Raw genomic sequence first — 24,381 nt, forward strand, 5'->3', positions numbered from 1 at the left:
AGTTTGCTTCTGGCTGTAGAGCTGCGTAATTTCTTCCTGGACATGGTTTCTATTTTTGGAAGAGCAGAAAGATTTGATTTCAAAGACGGATAGGAAAACTGCATATTGGTGAGCCTCTGGTGCAGGAATTCTTACATGAGGTCCCAGCCATTAACGGGGGGGCATCAGAGGCCTATGAACTCCTGAAATTGTATATGAAATTGTGTTTTTGTGACTATTAGTGAGAGAACGTTCATAGCTGCGATAAACTACACAAGGGAGTCTATAATTAAAAGACAAAAAGAGAAAGAAAACCATTAAGGAATCATTGCTCCAAGGGAAGAATTGGTTCAGCAAGGATGACTAAGGAACCCTGGATATTCCTTCTCGGACCTTTGCAATTTGGTGAGAAGACAAGGCAGATGGCTGGGGAGGGTGGGACAGAGCCCTCTCCACTCACCAAGGGCTGAGCTACAGGGACGGAAGCACAAGATGCCTCCTCCCTGATTCATTCATTCATTTGTTCAGCAAATACTTAATTAACACCTATTGTGTGCCAGGCACTGTTCCCCGCACTACAGGTAGAGCAGTGAACAGAATAAAGATTCCTGCCTGCCTGTCGTGTAAACAGGTTGGGGGTGGGTGGGTAGTGGCAGAAACAAATAATAAACATAACGTGAGTGTATCATCTAGTGGAGCAAGGCAAAGCGGGCTTCCCCTGGGGAGGAGAGACACAAGGCCGAGGACAGGAGGCAGTTTGCGTAATTATATAGGGCAGATCTCCAAGAGAAGGTGTTATTTGATCAAAAACTTGAAGCAGGCAAAAGAGCCTTGCAGATGTCTTGTGTCTAGGGGAGGAGCATTCCAGCAGAGAGAACAAGCAGTATGCTTCTAAGATGGAAGGTTTGAGGACCATCTAATGAACAGCCACGAGGTCAGTAGGACAACGAAGGGGAGAGTAAATAGAAGAAGAAGTAACTGGAAGAGGAGGAGGCGGACCCCACAGGACCTGGTGATTCATTATGAGAACTTTGAAGAGTCACTGAAGAGTTCCAGAAATTACTAATCTAAGTTCCGCCTGAATAGGATTCATCTGGTGCTGTCTGGGCCAGAGACTGTAGGGAGAAAGCGTGGAAACAGGGAGACCAGTGAGAAGTGATCCAGGAAAGACCGTGGTGGCTTGGACCAGGATGGCAGCAGGGGTGAGAAGAGGCGGGTCTGGATATATTCCGAAGGTAGAACCAACAGAACTTCCTTACGGATTGGGTAGGGGCCCATATCAACACGGCTCCGTTTCTTTCCTTCCACACCTGCTCGTCACTGGTGTGAACAGATAGTGTCGCAGCCCCCTTTCCGTCGCAGGCTGGCCCGTCGTCTGGGTCAGTGCTGTCCAGCACCACAGCCACCAGCCACTTAAATGTGGCTCGTTTGAATGGAGATGTGCTTTAGATGTAAAACACTACATTTTGAAGATTTAGTACCAAAAAAAATGTAAACATTTCATGGATAATTTTTAAAATATTGATAACATGTTGAGATGATGATTATTTTAGAAACACCGGGTTAAGTAAAATTTATTAAAATTAATTTCATACCGTTCTTTTTACTTCCTTAATATGATCAACATGAAATTTAAAATTACATACTTAGCTCCCATCATATGCTGTATTTCAGTTGGATAGCACTGTTCTAGAGAATGTCTGAGAGACCTATGGTTACATTTGAATCTAAAGTCCCTCTGGGCTCATTCTTTTGAGAATGGAAAACTGATTTGAAATACCTGCCTGATGGTGATAAAGGGCCATAAATTTCCAAAATATTTGTTGTGTGGAGCCTCACATGCTGCTTTCTTTGCAAGAAATGAGACATCTGCTCATGCGCAGACACTGCGAGGTTGGCCCATCCAAATCTCAACACTCAATAACTAGACCTTGCCTGCAGGTACCCTTGAGAGGACACTGCTCCAGATCGGCAGAGGTTGACTGCTCTCCACCACCTGTAGCAACACACAACCAGGCCCCCCATGGTGGTGACCCCTTAGGTCCAACAACATGACCTCCAACTTGAAATATGACCTAATGTGAATATCTAACCCCCAGTGGCCAGGTGGCATCTGAGCATCACTTGATAATGGGTGCTTGCTGGAGCTACCTGTTTCTGAATATGTTTTCCTGTTTATTACGTAGAGAGACCTTGCATATACAGTCCTCTCTGTATGTATGCAGAGCATAATGCTGAATACTGTGATTAGTCCAGATGGTTTTAGACCTTTTGAGTCAGGATCTCTGAGGTGGACCCGCATCTCTATCAAGCTTCACGGGTGATTTCTATGCTCCCTGAAGTTAGGGAGCTGCCCTAGAGATACGGCAGCAGGATAAAGGTTACCATTCCCTTCTTTCAATCAAGAGTCATACGCTTGGCAGCTTTGTCTTGGGGGGCTTAGTCTGGTGTGTCCTAAATTATATATTCATGTGTGTGCATGATAGAGAGAGAGAGAGAACAATAGAAGATCAATGTGAGTGACCATAACAACAAAACCTCAACCTATTTTCATTGTCTGGGAGGAAAATTCCACCCTGAGTCACAAGCAGGCAGTCCTGGGCAGCTCTTACCTCACAGGCTTGGGCTCTTTAGGCTTTGTCTTTCTGACTCCTGGCTAGAGCTGCTGAAGCTGGCTGGGGAATGATCTCGCTTGCCCATTCAGTTGGGGTGTCCCTTTTAAAGGTCCTGTCTTCTCCACACCTCTCCCTGCTACCCTCCTCCAAGTTCTGCCACTTTCTTTCTAATTTGTCTCTGTAGCTCAAAACATCTTTGGTGGGTGGCAGACTGTCCCCTCTCTGAGTATGGGTACAGGAAATTTAATCCCAAACCCATTGTCTTTCTGCTCAGCAGCCAGGGCCATGGACCACAGCCAGTATAACACAACAAAATGTTAAGGCGTGTGTTTCCTCTTGCCCATGCCCAAATAACCCCCTGTTGATCCACCATCCCCCTGCTCTGTTTCCTTCAGGTTGTAGAGTCTTTGCGGGGAGACACAACTTTACCTTTCTGTGGTGAAATGGCCCCATGGAGACATGTTCCCCAATTGGTTTATCAGGATTGCATCTTTGAAGAAACCGTGTAAAGCATAGGCAGCCATGAATATCTTTTTTGACTTCTAGTGGGCCTGAACTAGGGTACTCTTTAAATTGCACTGTTTCAGTTCTATCTACTGAAAAAAAAATGTTTTTATGCGGTCTGAGTGTGACTAGAGAATAGGAACACCTGTCCTTGAGCTCTAGGAGCGGGGTAAGATGTTCCCACTGGTGGTGGGGGTAGGTGGGGGGGGTGAGGATCTGGAGGTGGGGTGGAGCTCCCTCATTCCCTGCACTCCCAAACAGGAGCTTGCAGCCTAAAGGTACTCTCCATGAGGAACAAAGGGCAGGGGAATAGGGCTTTTCTGGGATCCCGAAGTCATTCAAAAATGAGGGTTTGTAGATGGGCCATGGCCCACGTCTTATTTCTTTCCCGTGTAGTCTTCCTATCGGCTATCTCAAGACTAGAACATAAACCATTTCATATTTTGTGAGATTATCCTGCCTTTTAATATTTCTGACAGGTGTCCTGTGGGTCCTTCTGGACTGGCAATCTGTCCCTTTCTTCTGTTATGCAAATGTGCTCACCCTATTTTTGTTGTCAGGGAGAGGACCAGAGATGAAAGATGGCCCTTCACCAAGCTCTTCTGTCACTGGTGTATTAAAAATACTGTGAAGCATCCAGAAGGGGCAGACAGGCTTTAGAACCTGCTCCTGATTACAAATCATGCCCTTTCTTTCATGCTTTTATTTGCGCTCTTGCCTATTTGCATTGCTTTTCTGACAAAGTCCTCCTCCTGCCTCTGTCGCTGTGGCTTAGATGGTGTTCATTTGTGTTTCTGAGCTCTCTGACGTTTCATATCTGACCTTTGCTGAGACAGAAAGCATTTGAGAAAGCGGGGCTGTCAGAAGGAAAGGACGGATGACCTGGGGGCTGGCGTCAGCACAGAGGGCTTTCCTAGCCCCAGCATCTGTAATCGCTTATCATTTAAAAACAATACCAAATCTAAATCGCATAAGAGTAGGATATTTTCAGAACCAAATCCTATATATTTTTTAGCCTTTATAGGCTAAAGTCGGATTGTTAAGACTTGTGGAAGAGCAAGAAGGTTGGAGGGAGAGAAATATGTGTTGGCAGATCACCAGAGCATGGAGTTAATTATGTCTCGTGTACAAACCTGTCAATATTTTTCTTCTCACTTTAAAACCACACTCTCTCCAGCAGTTATATTGATGATATTAACCCATTGTGACCCTTGAGAGAAGGAGGTAGGGCTTTATTTGGGGAGAGTAACACAAATGCAAAAGAAATAGGCCTAGATTGACAGGCTGGGTCTCACACACAAATCACTTTGAAAAATCTGGCTGAATGGGAGGTTGATGAGAAGGCAAGAAACTTATGACTCATCACTGTTTTCTCTCCTTGAATTTTGGCTTATACTATCTTAGCACTGAAGGGGAACCTTAAGAACAGCCACTACAGTTCTCTCTGGCCCAGTGTTCCCTTCCCTTCCATCTTCAGGAAGCATCTTTTCGACTCGGTCTGGCTTCACCCAGGAGCAGGAAGCTCAGTGCTGTTAGAGCTACCTTTCCTGTGAGAGGAGATCTGTCTTCCTCTAGCTTCTGCCCTTTGGGACCGGTCTCTCAGAGCTCTGAGTAGATTGGGGATTACTCATTTCTGGCAGCCCGTGACGACCAAACATCAAGTCAGGCCAGAATAGATGGGCTTTCTACTTACCAGACTCCCAGGAGGACACACCAATTCCTTGGTCTTAAGCCCCTAGTGCAGTGGTGTCCACAGTGGGGAAACTGATCTACTGCCAACACTAGCCTTGTCTACACACCCACCCTTCTCAGCGTGGAACCTTCACTGGTGGCATCAGTCTCCCTTGAAGCTTATTAGAAATGAAGAATATGGAGTCGCTACCCCCAACCTAATGAAATCAGAATCTGCATTTTTGTTGTGGTTTGTTTTCTTTTTTTTGTTTTTCGTTTAAAAGATTGTATTCATTTGTTTGAGATTCAGAAAGAGAGAGCCAAAGAGAGATCACGAGTAGAAAGGGGGGCAGAGGGAGAAGCAGACTCCCCACTAAGCAGGGAGCCCGATGCAGGGATCTATCCCAGGACCCCGGGATCATGACCTGAGCAGAAGGCAGATGTTTCATGACTGAGCCACCCAGGTGCCCTGGAATTTACATTTTAACAAGATCATTTGTCTACACATTCACATGCACATCCTCACTTTCCACATGGCTTGTGAAGAGCACCAGCTGACTTTGACCCATGTGCCTGACTTGGAGCCCCAGAACCTTGGTGGGGACGAATGACCCTGTCCAGGAAATCTGGACTTCTACAGACGAGGGAATTCTTTTAAGGAGGGTACTTTGAAGGATGACAGAGGTATCAGGTGTATGCCTTGAGGACATGCCCTTCAGAATGTGACCTTGGGGGGGAACCCTGAAATGTGTCCCCCAAGACTGGGAGACACAGACTTCAGGAAGCCTTCCACCCTTCCTCTGGTATAGGCCCTCAGGCTGACTTGCTGGGACACAATCCAGCTCAGTGACTAAGAGAACTGTTAGATTCTGGAGCCTTTGTAAATTTCCCAAGCTTATTGTTATTGTTCTTAGTCTCTATTTATTCCTATAATTTGTTTTTAAAAAGATTAATAGTGGCAAAACCACTTTAGGGACTGACTTTCCACAGACAGCAGGCAGTCAAGGAAGTGGCGAGTCTATCCCTCACAGCCAAGCTTGGGGAGAAAGGAGCCTCCAGAGCAGAAAAGATGGTGTTCATGTGGTGAAAGGGAGAAGGCGAATCAGGAGGTGAAGGAAGGGAAGCGCAGAGCCTGGAGATGGCCACATCCTGACCATCGTTTCAGGGTTCACATGGTAAGAGTACCATGGGGCTGACATCCCAGTTCCCATCCCAGGAGACTCATGAGCACCACAAGAACAGGAAGGTGGTACGGTATAGCTGTGGAGGGCATGCTGCTTATCAGCCATGTAACCTAGAAAACCGTTGTGGTGCGTGTGGTGTCCTCCCAGCATCTATGCCACCCCAGCTGCTTCAGTCTTTAAACAATTTACAGAACCCATCGTGCCCACAGTGATTTCTTAGGAATGGGCAGGCCCCAGCCAACTTGTGTCTCTCCTACTGGATGCAAGTACAGAAGCACACAGACCAAACTCCACAGTATTTTTCTCATGGCACCTGTAAACAGTAGGACAGAAAGCCCAAAGGCACTTTGGGAGTTGTCTGCTAACGATAAGCTTCTACACAAACCAGTCCGGAAGGCTGTTGATTGTCGTTTGTCTTCTCAGAAGAGACAGAATATATCTAACACATTTCCTTGTTGTTTAACTCCCTTGGGACAGAGTTTTTTGATACCTGAAGCTAGAAGCATCCATACTGTTACAAAGCTGTGTGTAAAGTGCTTAGCACAACACTGGCACATAGTAAGCTCTTGAAAACTGTTAGCTCTTGTTATTATTATTTATTACAGTGTGCAGGACACAGAAAGGAAACAGTATCCATTCAAAAGTGTACAAAGAATGAGATACTCTTTATAGGAGGTTTAAAAACAACATACAGTAATCTCTTATAACCAGGCAACAGGAAAGGTTTTTTCCCTTTCTTGTTCCCACCCCCTCCCCCCCGCCTCACTTTTCACTTACAGGAAAATAACTAAGAATACTAGCTGATTGAAAGGATTTAGTGAACCTTCATCAGCAGCAATTCCCAAGCCGTGCCCTAGCCTCGTATAGCTCCAGGCCCTCCCCCCTTCCCTTGATCTTTATATTCCTACAATAGAAAGAATAATAGCATGACACCCAGAAGACAGGGGTCCGGACCAGATGGTATCTTTTTGTTTGTTTCTCTTCATGTTGAGATGCTTTGAAAATACAGAAAAAGATAAAGAACAATATAACAAACACTCATGTTGTGTTTACTTCATTTAATACAGTAAAAATTACAGAAAACATTTTGAAGACTCTTTGACCATTCTCATCTTTCAGTTGATGAATATAAATATGAATGGGTTTCACTGATATTTTTACAGCCTTTTTTTCTTTGTGAATCCATGAATAGAATATATTATTTTATCTGTATTTTAGAGATTTGCTTACATGGTAGGTTATACTGTAGTTCAAAAACTTGATCTTTTTGTTGAATTTTTTTTAGATTTACCTATGATGAACATGTAGATCTATTTCATTGCCTAGATTTAGAGTTTCAACATACACATAGAAGAGATTTCATTTATCCATTACTTTGTTAGTGGCCACTGAGCTGTTATCAATTTTTTCACCATCTTAAGTGTGATAGCAATGAATACCCTTGTATGTGACCCACAGTTTTAGATCTCTTTCATGCTGAAATGTATAGCTTGAAACCTAATGCATAAAACATGTAACTCATCAACACATATTTATTAAGCTTAGTTGGTATTAGGCTAAAAAATTAGGTCAGAGAATCTTAATTAGCCTCTGAATTGCAAAGGGACATTGTGTATAGCTTAAGGAATTGTCAGTGCAGGGAGGAATAAATATATATACCCAAGAAAACAGCTAAGAATGCTAGGCAGGAAATCTTAAGTATCAAATTAGAAGTACAGTCAGTGCTGTTAGAATTTAGAAGATACGAGTTTGAAGTAAGGTGATCAAGAAGCATCATGTTATCCTGAATCTAGAAGGTTGAGTAGAATTTCAATCAGCGTAAATGGGGAGAATATTCAAGGAGAGGATCAAGGATATGAACAAAGGTAAAGAAGTGGGAAGGAAGCCTTATAAAGTCTGGGCTCCAGATGAAGGCAGACAGTTCACTTCCACCATCCGAGGAGGAGTTACAAATCTAATTGATCAAATTTAGGATGATGATTGGACCATGTTTTGGTGGTGGGCAAGAACATGCGAATGTTAAAAAGTTGATGCAAGGGATGCCGGACTGGCTCAGTTGGAAAATGATGCAACTCTTGATCTCCAAGTCATGAACCCCACCTTGGGTATAGAGATCATTTAAACAATTTTTTAAAAGTGTACTTATTTATTTGAGAGAACTTGACCTCAAGATCCTGAGATCATGATCTGAGCTGAAACCAAGAGTCAGATGTTTAATCGACCACACCACCCAGGTGCCCATTAAATAAATAAATTTTTTAAAATGTTGATGTAAGTTGGGTATGGTACTCTCTTCTACCATTCCTTCCCATGTGGCAAGATGAGAGGTTAGAGGTTACTTTTGCTTGAGAACAGCCATTTTGCTTGCTTTCATGTCTCTTTGGTTATGAGTATTTGGTTCTCTGCCTCATCCACATTAGGTTGGTGCCTGGTGCTGAGTCCCCATGTAGGCTTTGGGCTGTAGCCCCAGTTCTAGCTCAATTTATGAGTCAATGCTGTACATTGGGTACACAAGTTGACAGAGAAATTTTGTAAAAAAGATAAAAGGAATAGATATGAAAGGGTAGATTTGGGGTCATATTTTGATGGACATTGAATGACAGACTATGGAATTTTGACAGATTCTCAAGGATAATTAGGTGCCACTGAAGATTTTTGAGCAAGAGATTATGGGTGTTATACCAACTAATGAATTGCTGAACCACTACATCAGAAACTAATGATGTGCTCTATGTTGGTTCATTGAACTTAAATTTAAAAGAGAGAGAGAGAGATTATGGGATCAGGGAATGATCTAAGACAACCAGTCTGATTTAGAAGGGAGAGAGTTAAGAGGCCATTGGAAGAAATTCAAAAGTGGATGATCTGAAATTCCATTACTGAAGGTGGTATTGGAACCAGGAAAAAAAAAAAAAAGGAATAGTTGTGAGAATTTTCAAGGTTTGATGAAAAATTGGATATAGAAGTTCCTAGAAAGAAATACGATTGGGATGTTTTCAGTTTAGGTAACAGATAATTAGCAAAAAAATGTCAAGAAGGGGATTTGGGATTGATTGTTATACATTTGGGCCACTCCATTTCAATTGAATGATAACATCTATTAGGCTTAAGAAATGTGAGCCTGGGGCTCATAAGAAAGATGAGGAGATGCGGGGTAATAATGGAGAAATGTCTGTAATATTGCCTAGTCTTTTTATGTATTTTACATAAGAATGACTGCACTTAGGATTGCTGACTATATGTCAATCACCATTCTAAACCTTTTATATATACTGATCCATTTAATACTTACAACAACCCTACAAGGTAGGTACCAACTGCAGTTTTGCAGATAAAGAAACTGAGGCTCAGAGAGTATAATTGGGGTCCAAAGCTCTAGGTTACTGGTGGATCAGGAACACAAATGCACGTAGTCTGGACTGAGAATCTACTCCTAACCATACTCCATTTACTCAGACAGCCTTGTAAATTGCACATAACAATGTTCTAACTATTGGACAGTTCACTACTACTGAATATCACTGCCTTTTCTGGATAGTAGTAAGAATTTCTGGACAATAGGAAAGCAAGAAAATTCAACTCTTTCTAAGATTACTGAAAGAAAATCCATTCTTTTGATCAGTGCATGTGATATTGTAGGCATTATCTTTTCTTCTTGAAACAACCTTTAAAAGCCCTCTTTCTTAAGCTTTTCCTCTCATATCAGGAACAAGACAAGGATATCCACTTTCACCACTTTTATTCAACATATTCCTGGAAGTCCTGGTCACAGCAATTAGACAAGAAAAAGAAATAAGAGACATACGTATTCATAAAGAAGTTAAACTGTCACTATTGTCGGATGACATGATACTATACATGGAAAACCTAAGGACTCCACCAAAAAATTACTAGGAGTAATAATTTCAGTAAAGCCGCAGGATACAAACCAGTAGAATTTCTATACATTAGTAGTGAAGTAGCAGAAAAAATTAATAAAACAATTCCATATACAATTGCACTAAAAAGAATAAAATCCCTGGGAATAAACTTAACCAAGGGAGTAAAATACCTATACTCTGAAAATTATAAAGCAATGATGAAAAAGAATTAAAGATGACAAAAACATATGGGACGCTGAACTGTGCTCACGGGGTGGAAGAATTACTATCGTTTATAAATGTATACATTTATAATGTATACATTTACATGCCTCAGTTGGTTAAGCATCAGCTTTTGGCTCAGGTCATGATCCCAGGGCTCTGGAATCAAGGTCCATGTCAGGCTCCTGGCTTAGCAGGGAGCCTGCTTCTCCCTCTGGCTTTTGCCTCATCCTCTACCACTGGTGCTCTCCCAAACAAAAACAAATAAGTAAGTAAGTCTATACTACCCAAAGCAGCCTACATATTCAATGCAATCCCTATCAAAATACCAATAATATTTTTCTAGAACTAGAACAAATAATGCTAAAATTTCTTTGGAACCACAGAAGATCTGAATAGCCAACATGATCTTGAGAAAAAACAAAGCTGGAGTTATCACAATCCCAGGTTTCAAAATATACTACAAAACTATAGTTATCAAACAGTATGGTAGTGGCACAAAAATAGACACAGGTCAATGGAACAAAATCAAGAGGCAGAAATAAACCCAAACACACAATGGGGAAAAGACGGTGTTTTCAATAAATGGTGCTGGGGAAAATGGACAGCTATATGCCAAAGAATGAAGCTGGACCACTTTCTTACACCATACACAAAAATAAACTTAAAATGGATTAAAGACCTAAATGTGAAACCTGAAGACCTGAAACCATGAAACTTTTAAAAGAAAAGAGAAGCAATATCATCTTTGACATAAACCTTAGCAATGTTTTTTTACATATGTCTCCTCATGAAGGAAACAAAGGCAAAAATAAACTACGGGGATTACAACAAGATAAAATCTACACAGTGAAGGAAACCATCATTAAAACTAAGACAACTGGGATGCCTGGGTGGCTCAGTCAGTTAAGTGTCTATCTTTGGCTTAGGTCATGATCCCACCAAGTCTCACACCAGGCTCCATGCTCAGAGAGGTGCCTTTCTCCCCCTCTGCCTGCCACTCCCCCTGCTTGTGCTCTCTTTTTTTCTCTCTCTCTCTGACAAATAAAATCTTAAAACAAAAACAAAAACACCAAAAAAGTAAATAAACCCTAAAAGACAATCTAGTGAATGGGAGAAGATATCAGCAAATGATATACCTGATAAGGGGTTCATATCTGAAATATATAAAGAACTTATACCACTTAACCCCCCCAAAACCCAAACAATCTGATTAAAAAATGGGCAGAGGATTTGAATACACATTTTCCTCAAGAAGACAGACAGATGGCTGATAGACAAAGGAAAGGATGCTCAATGTCACTCATCAGGGAAGTGCAAGTCAAAACCACAGCTACTTTACACCTGTCAGAATGGCTAAAATTAAAAAGACAAGTAAGTGTTGGAGAGGATGTGGAGCAAAGGGGAACATAGTGCACTGTTGGTGGGAGTGTAAAGTGGTACAGCCACTGTGGAAAACAGTGTGGAGGTATTGGAGATTCCTCAGAAAAGTTAAAATATAAATACAATGTAATTCAGTAGTTCTACTACTTGATATTTGCCCAAAGAAAATAAAAACACTAATTTAAAAAGATAGATGAACCCATATGCTTATTGTTGCATTATTTACAATAGCCAAAATATGGAAGCAATCCAAGCATCCACTGACAGACAAAGGGATAAAAAAGATGCAGTATGTATGCCTGTGTACATATAGATATATAGATATAATGGAATATTACGCAACTACAGAAAGGGTGAGATCTTGCCATTTGCACAATATGGATGGGCCCTGAGAGTATTATGCTGAGTGAAATAAGTCAGACTGAGAAAGAAAAATACCATATGATTTTATTCATATATGAAATCTAAAAACCCAAGCAAATGAATAAACAAAATGCAGAATCAAACCTATAAATACAGAGAACTGATGGCTGCCAGGGGAAAGGGAGCTGGGAGGGTGGGGCTACATGAGTGAAAGGGAGAAGGAGATACAGGCTTCCAGGTATGGAATGAATATATCATGGGACCGAAAGGCACAGCATAGGGAATGTAGTCAATGGTATTGTCATAGCACTGTATGGTGACAGATGATAGCTACACTTGTGGTGAGCTTAGTATAACGTATAGAGAAGTTGAATCACTATGTTGTACACCTGAAACGAATGTAACATTCTGTGTTAACTATACTCAGATTAAAAAAAAGAAATTAAAAATAAAAAAGCCGTCTTTCTCCTTGCAGGCCTGGGGTGCATGAGATGTACCTTAGAGCATAGGTTGTCTACCTGCATGTTTCTACCAAGGTCTGTTTACATACCTATCAGACTGTGAGGTCCTGTGGGACTGGTTACTTCCTGGCACCTTTTTAGGAGCTTAATATAATGCATTATTGAATAAATGGGTAAATAAATAACTGACCATATGCTGTAGGATATCCCAAGCCTTGGCTATGTGTCAGGGGAAATATCCGACGGTTGATAGTATCCAACCTGAGTTGAAGAATGAACTGTTAGCTGGACAGAGCTAGGGGAAAAGGTGTCTGGGCAGTGGCACTAGCTGAAGCGTGAGAGAGTGTGGCATATTCAGGGAGCTGTCAGCTGTGTGGTCACAGAGGGGCCACAGGGAATGAGGCCAGATGAGAAAATGAAGAGATACATAGGGGCCAAACTGCAAAAGCTGCATGTGTAATGAGGAGTTGGACTTTGTCCTGAGGGCAAAGGAGAGCCATTGAAGACATTTTTCCCTATTGATGTTTTTCTTTTCTAGATTTATAAAAATTGAGGAATAACATGTGTGTGGTAAAATGCACAAATCCAAAGTTAGGGTGACAAACCATCCTGGTTTCCCCAGGAAAGGACTTTTAGTTTTAAAACCAGGACAGATCCAGGTAATCTGGGACCAGTTGGTCTTCCAATCTAAAGTGTACTTATCCCCACTTTCCACATCAAACTCCAGAAGGCTTCATGCCTCTTCTTAGTTGATCCTCCTCGCCTAGAGAAACCACTATTCCAAACTCTCTTACCATAGATAAATTTTGTCTCATTTTGAACTTTATGTCAATTTATGGAGTATGTTTTCTTTCGAATGTATAGGTTTTTTTTAAATTTTTCCATTCAATTTGTGGTCTGTGAGATTCATCTTTGCTGTTGCTATATTTGCTTTTTATTGTTCTGCAGTATTGTAAGAACCTATCTCAATCTGCTTTTCCATGCAGTGGTTAATAGGCATTTAAACTGAGTCCAGATTTTGAAATTATGGATAGCTGTTAGGAATATTCTTTTAGACATCTTTGGTGGGTATATACAATCATTTCTGGTGGGTAAATACTTGGGAGCGGAATTGCAGTGTTATAGGGTATATGTAAGTTTGGCCTTACTAGCAACTGTCAACATGTGTCCCCCAGCAGTTGTACCACTTTACACTCTTAGCAATGATTTTTGAAAATTCTCGTTTCTCCACATTCTCATCAACACAGACAGTATTGTCTGTCTTTTTAACTTTAGCCATTCCAGTTGGGTGTGAAGTCATACCCCATGGTGCTGATGTGCGTTTCCCTAATGACTAACAATGTTGAGAATCTTTTTATTAGCCAATCATATATCTTTTTGCTAAGTGTCTCTTCAGGTCATTTGCCCATTTAGAAAATTAGATTGTTGGCTTTTTATTGTTATTCAGGAGACTTTTTTACATCAGGACACAAGTCCTTATTGAGATATATGTAGTGCACATATTTTTTTTCTCATCTGTGACTTGTTTTCTCACTTTCTTTAATAGAGTCTTTTGAAGAGCAGAAGGCAGAATTTTAATTTTGAGTTAAAATTTTTCAATTTTTTTTCCTGTGGTGTTTTTTTGTGTTTTATATAAGAAACTATTGCTTAATCCAGGATATGAAAATAATTGTTCTCTTATAGAAGTTTTTTCTTTTTTGCACTTAGATTTATGGTCTAGTTCAAATAAATTTTTGTTATGGTATATAGTAGGAGTTGAGATTCATTTGGTCCATATAGATATGTTGTTTCCGTATAATTTGTTGGAATTTCCCATGGAGTTATCTTGGAGCTTTTTTCTAAAATCAGTTGATCATTTTGTGTGGGTCTATTTATGGACTCTAATATGTTCCATTTATTTATTTGTCCATACCATAGTGAATTTTATAATAAATTAGTCTCAAAATCAGGTAATATAATTTGTCTAGGTCTATTCCTTTTGTTTTCAAATTTGTTTTGACTATTTTATTTTTTTGCATATTTATATAAATTTTAGGATTTTGGTCATTCTTATTTTTAAAAAATCCTGCTGAGGTTTTGATTGGGATTACATTTCATCTGCAGGTCAATTTGAGAAAAATTGACATCTTAACAGTATTGAGTCTTGCAACCCATGAACTTGATATGTCTATCCATTTACTGAGGACTTAAAAAATTTCTCTTGGGGCACCTGGGTGACTCAGTTGGTTAAGCATCTGCCTTTGGCTCAGGTCATGATCCTGGGGTGCTGGGATTGAGTCCAAAATCGGGCTCCCTGCTCAGCAGGAAGCCTGCTTCTCTCTCTCCCTCTGCTCCTTCCCCTGCTTTGCTTGCTCTCTTTCTCTCTCTCTCTCAAATAGATAAAATATTTTTTAAATTTCTCCCAGTAATGTCTTAAACACTTTAGTACAGAGGCCTTGTGCATCTTAGACTTATTACTAGACATTTTATTTTTTTATGCTAAATGGTATTTTTAAAAAAATTTATTTGTTGCATATACAAGTAGTTTCTATACATTGACCTTGTGTAGAGTGGTAGTGTATACTATTTAATTTTAATAGTATTTGACTGATTCTTTTCAATTATATATGTATACAATCATGTAGTCTATAAAGAATATTGGTTTTATTTCTTCCTTTCCGTTCATTTTACCTCCTTTTTGCTAAGCTTATTGTACTAAATGGGACCTCCAGTACAATACTGAATAATAGTGGTGAAAGTGGACATTGCTCTCTTGTTGCTGAACTCAGAGAGGCACGTAATAAGTATCTTGCCATCAAGTATACATTTGCTGTAGAACATTTCCTTTTATTCTTAGTTTTCTGAGAATTTTAATTTTTCTCAGGAATAGATGTTGAGTTTTATCAAAATGGCTTTTCCTACATATATTGAGATAATGATAATTTTCTTCCTCTATTCTATAAATATAATGAATTGCATTGGCTGGTTTTTGTATGTTACATCAGCCTTACATTTCTAGAATATAGACATTATGTATTACCTTCATACTCTATTGATAGATTTTATTGATTAAAGGTTTGTTTATGATTTTCACACCTATGCTCATAAGTGAGTTTGATCTGTGATTTCCCTTTCTTGAAATGTTATTCTCAGACATTAGTATCACTTCTTGAAAGGAATGCTGGTTGTATAAAATGAGCTGAAAATTATTCACTCTTGTTCTTCTTCTTTTCTAGATGACTTTTTATAAGATTAGTATTATTTCTTCCATGAATATTTGGAAGAAATCACTAGGGAAGCCACTTAAGACTGGAGTTTTCTGTGACTGAATGTTTTAAATTAGAAATCCAAAGTATTTAATAGCTATGAGAAGATTCTACTTATTTTAGTGTTAATTTTAGGGAATTGTGCTGCTTTTCAAGAACTTTTTCATTTCATCTACATTGTTAAATTTATTGGTATAAAGTTGTATACTTAAAACAAAATATATTAGTACTGACAGCAATTAAAAATAGAACATTCAGTGAATTAAAGACAAAGATTTTAAATATTATTTAAAAATAAAAAACAAATGCTCTTTCTAAAAGACAGATTTATGTATAAGGATTGAAAGGGGGACAGAAAAACCGTCTTTCCGGGGCACCTGGGTGGCTCAGTGGGTTAAAGCCTCTGCCTTCAGCTCAGGTCATGATCCCAGGGTCCTGGGATCAAGCCCCACATGGGGCTCTCTGCTCAGCAGGGAGCCTGCTTCTCTCTCTCTCTTCCTACTTGTGATTTCTCTCTCTCTGTCAAATAAATAAATAAAATCTTTTAAAAAAATTTAAAAAAGAAAAAAAAAGAAAAACCCTCTTTCCTCTACTCACTGAACACTTCTGGCCACCTAGTGTGTAGATATTTTCCCCACATGACCAATTCTCCAACACCATCTTGGTGTTGTTTAATTCAACAAAATTTTCACAGTCTCTTCTTTTTTTTTTTAAAGATTTTATTTATTTATTTGACAGATGGAGATCACAAGCAGGCAGAGAGGCAGGCAGAGAGAGAGGAGGAAGCAGGCTTCCTGCTGAGCAGAGAGCCCGATGCGGGGCTCGATCCCAGGACTCTGAGATCATGACCTGAGCCGAAGGCAGTGGCTTAACCCACTGAGCCACCCAGGCGCCCCTCACAGTCTCTTCTTAACTGCATCTGATCCCTCAAGTTATGGTCTCAGTCCTACAAGATTTGCCCCACTTAAGATGCCAGTGGCAAGTAGGGGGTTCCCAGGTTACCCATTCTTCTGTCCAAATTGGCTGCAAATCAGGAGTTCCCACAAAGCCTTCCTCAGGTTTAATAATTTGCTGTAATGACTCACAGAAATTGAGCAACACGTACATTTACTAGTTTATTACACTTTATAAAGAAAATGACACAGGATACAGATGAACACTCAGATAGAAAAATACATAGGGTAGGTGCAAGAGCTTTTCTCCCTTAAAGTTGGAAGGCTCATCCCAGCCCATGGATGTATTTATCAACCCTAGAAGCTCTCTGAACACTATACTTCAGGGATTTTTTATGGAGACTTTATCACATCATCATGAGTAATTATTAATTCAATCTCCTGCTCCCTGGAATATAGGTGGTGAGGCTGAAAGTTCCACACTTCTAATTATGGCTGATCTTTTTTTTTTTTTTTTAAGATTTTATTTATTTATTTGACAGAGAGAGAGCACAAGCAGGGGGAATGGCAGGCAGAGGGAGAAGTAGAAGCAGGTTCCTAGCTGAGCAGGGAGACTGATGTGGGACCTCCAGGACCTCAAGATCATGACCTGAGCCAAAGGCAGTTGCTTAACTGACTGAGCCACAGACTGATCATCCAGTCATGGCTGATCTTTCTGGTGACAGGCCTCCACCCAGGAGTCCACTAAGAGTCACCTTATTAAAACAAAAAACATTTCTATCACCCAAGAAATTCCAAGGGATTTAAGAACTGAGGTAAAAAGAACAATATTAGGGCGCCTGGGTGGCTCAGTGGGTTAAGCCGCTGCCTTTGGCTCAGGTCATGATCTCAGGGTCCTGGGATCGAGTCCCACATCGGGCTCTCTGCTCAGCAGGGAGCCTGCTTCCTCCTCTCTCTCTGCCTGCCTGCCTGTCTGCCTACTTATGATCTCTCTCTGTCAAATAAATAAATAAAATCTTTAAAAAAAAAAAAAAAGAACAATATTACAACAGAGGATACTCCTAGCACCCCTATTACTCAGGAGATTATAAGAATTTTAGGACCACCATGTCAGAAACCAGGAGACGAGATTATATATACGTGTGTGTGTGTGTGTGTGTGTGTGTGTGTGTGTGTATATGTATTACAAAGATATAGATTCAAAATAAAAGGATGGAAAAAGATACATATGCAAAGCAAATGTGAGTGTGGGTATATTAATTTCAGAAGTATTACTGGATATATGATGCTGAAAAGATGAGTAAAATTAACAACTCTAGCTAAACTCCAGTTTAAAAAAAAGAGACATCTTTAATTTTCATTATGCCTTAAAGGTAAAGTCAACAGGAAGATTCTAAATTGTGTGATCTTAAGAGTTTAAAAATATGTAAAGCAAAAGTTGGTAGACTAAAAAGAGAAATAGATAAAAATGCATTATCGTAAGTGAAGATTTTAGGGGCACCTGCGTGGCTCAGTCAGTTAAGCATAACTCGTGCTCTCAGTTCAGGTCTTGAGCCCAGGGTCATGAGTTCAAGCCCCACACTGGGCTCCATGCTGGGTGTGGAGCCTACTAAATACATAAAGACATAAATAAAAGTTTAATATAACTCAGTAACTGATAGGACAAGTAGATGCAAAAAGTCATTACAGAAACAAGCTTGAACAATATGATTAGACCACTTGACAGAATTGAACATTGCAACAAACAACTTCAGAACATATGCTTCTCTAGTACATATGGAACATTTACTGAACACCACATGTTGGGCTACTAAGTAAAGAGACATATAGATCTGACAGACATTAAAACAAAGTAAGAGGGTATTGTGAACAATGTTACACCAATAAATTTGACAGTTTAGAGGACTGATTTTCAAACATGGAGTAACTTGGTCAGACTTTGATTTCAGAAAGACTTCTCTGGCTGCAGTTTGGAAAATGGGCTAGAAGGGGGCAAGACCAGAGGCAGGGAAGATGTTAGGACCCTATTACAACAACATAGGCAGAAATAATAATGACCTAGATTAAGAAATGGTGACAGGGAGACTGAAGAAGGAATCAAACAAAAGAGCAAGTAAGTAAAGCTGAGGGTCAGTGATTATGTGACAAAGCAAAATGTTGATTTAAAAAATATTTATTGAGTCCCTACTATATGCACTCTATTGCTTGCAATAGTCAGCAAGACAGGTATAGTCCCTACCTTAGTGATGCAGCTTACCAGTGGTTGGCATTAGAGCCAGAAGTTGTATCTAGAAGTCTGAACTTCAGTTCCAAGGCTAGTGTGCTTTCTACCAGATACAACCAGAATTTCCCTCTGTTATAACACTTGCTTTGTCTGTTGCACCTAATACCAATATAACTATTCTTGTGTCTGCCTCTTTGAGATACCATAATGGCCAGATTCTTCCAGGCAGCACTTACTGATTTAAAAATTTTATAAGATGAAGCTGAACCTTCATAAATTTCCTTGGTTTGGCTCAAAATTACATACACTAGGAGATGGCTATTCTAAAAATCAATATGCTTTCTTTTTTAAATGAAGCTGGGTTCTTTGTCATAGTGTATTTGTAATCTGCTGGGCATTAGCACCTTCTTCCTGGGAGAGAGCAGCATGAAAGTTTGGTGAAAATAGCTTCTTCAAATCACTTCGATCACCTTTGTCAAAAGGGAAGTATGTAGGAAGTCTGGCAACCTGGATTCATCTGGATTCCTTTTAGTTCCTTCTCTGAACTATAGAACTGAACAATGCTGGAGCTAGAAGGAATTGCAGAAACCATTTAATCCAACCCACACATTTTATTTTAATTTTAATTTTTTTACTTTTTGAGGTTTTTTAAATTTAATTTTATTTTTTTCAGTGTTCCAAGACTCACTCTTTATGCACCACCCCCTGTGCTCCATGCAATATGTGCCCTCCTTAATACCCACCACCAGGCTCGCCCAACCTCCCATTCCCCTCCCCTCCAAAACCCTCAATTTGTTTTTCAGAGTCCACAATCTCTCATGGTTCATCTCTCCCTCCGATTTCCCCAATTCATCTTTCCTTTCCTTCTCCATGTTATTCTTTATGCTCCACAAATAAGTGCAACCATATGATAATTGACTCCCTCTGCTTGACTTGTTTCACTCAGCATAATCTCCTCCAGTCCCGTCCATGTTGATAACAAAGCTGGGTATTCATCCTTTCTAATGGAGGCATAATATTCCATTGTGCATATGGACCATATCTTCTTTATCCATCCATCCATTGAAGGGCATCTTGGCTCTTTCCACAGTCTGACGACTGTGGCCTTTGCTGCTATGAACATTGGGGGCACATATGGCCCTTCTTTTCACCATATCTGTATCTTTGGGGTAAATATCCAGTAGTGCAATTGCAGAGTCATAGGGTAGCTCTATTTTTAATTTCTTAAGGAATCTCCACACTGTTTTCCAAAGAGGCTGCACCCACTTGCATTCCCAGCAACAGTGTAAGAGGGTTCCCCTTTCTCCACATTCTCTCCAACACTTGTTGTAAGGTGGTTTTGATTTTAATCTCCCCAGTGGCTAATGATGATGAACATTTTTTCAATGTGACTATTAGCCATTTATATGAAGTGTCTCTTCATGTCTTCTGCCCATTTTTTGATGTGATTATCTGTTCTTTGAGTGTTGAGTTTGAGGAGTTCTTTATAGATCTTCAACCTACATTTTAGAGGGGAAGAATCAAGGCTCAGAGAAGTACAGTGACTTAGAAAGCCATGCAGCTACTTTTACGTAGACCCAGGACTGGGATCCAAGTCTCTCCAATGCTCCTTTCTCTAACACCAGCACATCTGCCCCACAGTATGAGAGCCTGGGGTCTATACTTAACCTGCTTTATATTCTGGAAAAATTAAACTTTAGTTTTTGCTCAAATGACCTTTTCTGTTTCAAATCACCTTTATATCCTGTGTGGGCTCTTCATTATTGTCTCTGGCCGTAGGGAGGCCAGACCCTGTGCTATGCAAAGCAGAAGGAACAGATGCAATTTGGGGCAATTTCAAGGACCAAGGAAAGGACCTTTTTCTTCCTACATGCTTTTAAGTACTGGAAATTTTTAAAACATAAAAGCTTTTCATTTAAAAAGGAGAACCAAGGCCCATGGTGCACACAACCCTGGGAAGGAAACTATAATAGCTTCAGTCAACATTGAATAGCAAATAATTGGCACTGGATTCTTTCCCAGAAGCATTTTTCTTTGATAGAACAGACGATGTTGTGAAGCGAAAGGGCTCTAGGATCCTTAAGGATAGAGAGCCGTTGACCATACTGGAAGAAAGGAATAGAGGCGACGTGTGTGTGTGTGTGTGTGTGTGTGTGTGTGTGTGTGTGTGTGTCCCCACAGGTATTGGTGGGGGGGGCTAGAAGTAGGAGCTTCCAAAGACAAACTTTGTCTACAGGGACAACTCTACATTACAACTTGGTCCTGCCTTGATCCTGTCTGTCAGGCAGACATGCTTGCGCCCTAATTCTGGACCTGCATGTCGAAAACACTTCCATCCAAGGTGCCAACAAGGAATGTGAGGGAGGGGAACGTCTTCAAGCCAGTGAGCACCCAAACAACTATGTGCCAGACATGAATCCCACACTAAAAGAAGCAAAGCCCTATGATTGGCTCTTCGTTAAAAGAGCTGTCATGAAAATTCTCTGTGCAGTGGCTTGTAGGGCCGTGAAACTACTCAGTATGATGATATAATAATACACCACCAAGAGTGAAACCTAATATAAACTATGTACTTTGGGTGACCATGGGGTATCAGTGAGGTTCGGTATTTGTCAAAAATGAACCACTCTGGGGCAGGGTTGGGAGGAGTATTGATCATGGAGGAAGCTCTGTGTATGAGAGAAATTGCTGGACCTTCCACTCAATTTTGAGGTTGACCTAAACTGCTCTTGAAAAATAGTCCATGCATGGAGCACCTGGGTGGCTCAGTGGGTTAAAGCCTCTGCCTTTGGGGGCGCTTGGGTGGCTGAGTTGTTAAGTGCCTGCATTTGGCTTAGGTCACGATCCTGGAGTCCTGGGATCGAGCCCCATATTGGGCTCCCTGCTCAGTGGGGAGCCTGCTTCTCCCTCTCCAGTTCCCCCATGCTTGTGTTATTGCTCTCTCTGTCATAAATAAATAAAATCTAAAAAAAAAAAGCTTCTGCCTTGGGTTCAGGTCATGATCCCAGGGTCCTGGGATCGAGCCCCGCATCTGGCTCTCTGCTCAGCAGGGAGCCTGCTTCCCCCCCACCCTCTGCCTGCCTCTCTGCCTACTTGTGATCTCTTGTCTGTCAAATAAATAAATAAAATCTTAAAAAAAAAAAAAGAAAAATAGTCCATTAAAAAAATTCTTGGTTCACAGAGCCTGGTGGATTGGCTGGAAATCCCTACAGGGGGCACAAAGTAGAGGTAGCAGGGTGGGGTGCACTGAGGCTAACATGAAAACAAGGAAATCCAGGCTCTACTTTTAACTCTACCACTAACTGTGGGGACTTGACCTCTGTTTCTTCAGCTAATCAAAATGAGAGGATAGGGTTTGGGAACCCACCGCTGCATTCCAATTTTATGGTCTTCAATAAAGATTATTTTCCAGACTCTGTCTTCTTGAGAGAAATAGTATGCCTTAAGATAAAGGAGTAACTGGGCACAGAGGAAAGATCCTGTTTTCTCAGTTGAGACCCTCAGGACTCCCTCTGGTTTTGTTGGCTGAGTTCAGAAGTGTTGCTATGATGCAGGCAAGGTTTTGCCCTCATGCAAGTAGGCCTGTGTGCTCTGACACCCACTCAGAGTAGGTAGGTGTCAGGGCTTCTCACTGAGGGACAGAATCTCTTTTGCACTTCCCATAAGCTGGCCTCTTACCCAGGAGGATCCTTATCTTCCTTGGAAGAGCTTAACCATCAGCCTGAGCCCAGGAACCTGACAGGTGGTGGGGCGCTTAGAGTCAAGCCACACGGTCATTTTGGTTGACCTGCTTGGTTCAACCAAAGCCTGCTTGGTTCTTCCCTTCCCTTCTCACTAGGCCCACCCAGGGTACCATCCCAAGGCCAGCATGCACTTCAGAGATGCGGTTTTCTTTGTTTTGCAGCTCCTAGAGACAGTGATTGCACCCGAAGCGCTGCTGTTTGTAACATCAGTCAGTGATTCCCAACTCTCTCGGCTTCTGCCAGGGACTCACGCTTGGACTCCGTTCCCTTGCTGGATTCCAGGCCTTCCGTGTCTTCAAGAGAACGGTAAGCACCAGCCTGGATGCCTGCTGGGTTGGGACCTTAGGAGCACGTTTGTTTAAATTCAGGTAAATGTTTGTGCGTCTCTTCTACCGCACATGTTTGTTAGAGGGAGGAGTTAAAGAACCCAGGCAGCTTCTAGTCTTTAATCAGCAAAAGCATTTGATGAAATCAAGCAAGCTCTCAAGGTTTCCATCCTGCTTATCTAACAAAACAGAAAACTGCTCCCCTTTCTTTTGGACTGTAGGCAGGCACAGACGTCTCTGTCTTGACTAGCTGCCTGTTACCTTGCTGCAGGGACAAGTCCATCCATTTAGTACCTCTGGTAACGGAAGGAGAATTTATTTCTCTGGGTCTCTCTCCATTCAAGCCATGGTCCACATCTTTCTTTTCCTTCACAGTGTTTTCATATTTCTTCTTCTCTTCAGAATTCAGCTCCCTTCCCTCTGACCATTTTTGCACTGCCCAAAGCACTTAACTTAGGGGCTGGTTCTAGGATATGAGATGAGTGATACAGATTCAAGGACTACAAGGCAGACCAGAGTATGTGAAATGCACCCCTCCCCCTGCCCTACCCCGACCACACATGTACAATGTGTCCATCCGCCTGGGTGATCCCTGGCAGTGGCCTTGGAAAGGTGGGCTCTATGCCAGTGACCAAGTCTTCAGATAAAGGGCTGCCCAGTCTCTTTCCTCTCTCCTTTGGGAGAGTTTCCTGCAGTTTCCAGGAACCAGGCTGAGGACAGGCTGCACGGGTTTACCCAGGGTCTTTTCTGAGTATCTGTAGTTTGGCAGCTCGTGTTGAAAAGCTCCTAAATACTTGGGAAAGAGTAATTGCATCCAAAGTTGGGGGGCAATGATTTGCTGTGCACATAAAAATAAGAGCAACTCCATGGTAAGGAAAGGCTCCCCTTCCAGGTGGCTGGCTAGGCCCTCCCACTCTAGCCCCGGCTGTCTGCTCCGTGGTAGCTGGTGCCTGGACCCTGGTGGAAGTGGCAGGCCTCTGGTGGCACGGCCCTGAGCACCAGATAGATCCGTGCAGAAGGGTCCTGCGTTTCTCTTCAGTCACCTTCTTCTCCACTCTATTCTGTGTCATGGCAAAGACAAGGCCTATGGCAGAAAGTACAGGAAAGGAAGATCCATTTAGAAAGGAGCCCATAGGTACTCATGTTGTGTGTGTGCCTGTGTTATGTGTTAAGTGTGTGTTATGTGTGTGTACGACGTGTGCCTGCGTTGGGGATACTTAACATCCATAGCTTTTATTTTAGGGCAGTGGAAGGTAGCAAAAACATTCTTTGGCTTTTTCCTGCCCCCCTCTCTTCTTTGGTTTGCTTGTTAGTTCATTTTTTTTATATCCCACATATAAGTGAAATCGTAATGTATTTGTCTTTCTCTGACTTATTTCACTTAGCCTAATATCCTTTAGGTCCATCCATGTTGTCACAAATGGCAAGCTCTCATTCTTTTTTATGACTAATACTCCATTGTATAAATATATATGTATTTATACCACCTCTTCTTTATCCATTTTCCTATTGATGGACACTGAGTTTGCATATCTTGGCTATTATAAAGTTGTAGTAAACATAAGGGTGTATGTATCTTTTCAGATAAGTGTTTTTTTTTTCCTTTGGGTAAAGACCTACTAGTGGAGTTCCTGGATCATACGGTATTTCTATTTTAAAATTTTTGAAGAACCTTCATGCTGTTTTCGTCAGTGACTGGATGACAGTA

General features: G+C 41.1%; 1 long non-coding RNA gene across 3 annotated transcripts in view; it reads left to right on the top strand.

Annotated features, from left to right (window-relative positions):
* Positions 1-24,381, top strand: part of LOC122918717 — a 145,660-nt gene that overhangs the window by 66,834 nt on the left and 54,445 nt on the right. For all 3 annotated transcript variants that reach the window (XR_006386665.1, XR_006386669.1, XR_006386667.1), the window contains exon 4: positions 22,509-22,653. This is a non-coding gene — a long non-coding RNA (uncharacterized LOC122918717). The remainder of the gene's footprint in view (positions 1-22,508; positions 22,654-24,381) is intronic.

This window comes from Neovison vison, chromosome 1, assembly GCF_020171115.1.
Source record: "Neovison vison isolate M4711 chromosome 1, ASM_NN_V1, whole genome shotgun sequence".
In the NCBI taxonomy this organism is placed as follows: Eukaryota; Metazoa; Chordata; class Mammalia; order Carnivora; family Mustelidae; genus Neogale; species Neogale vison.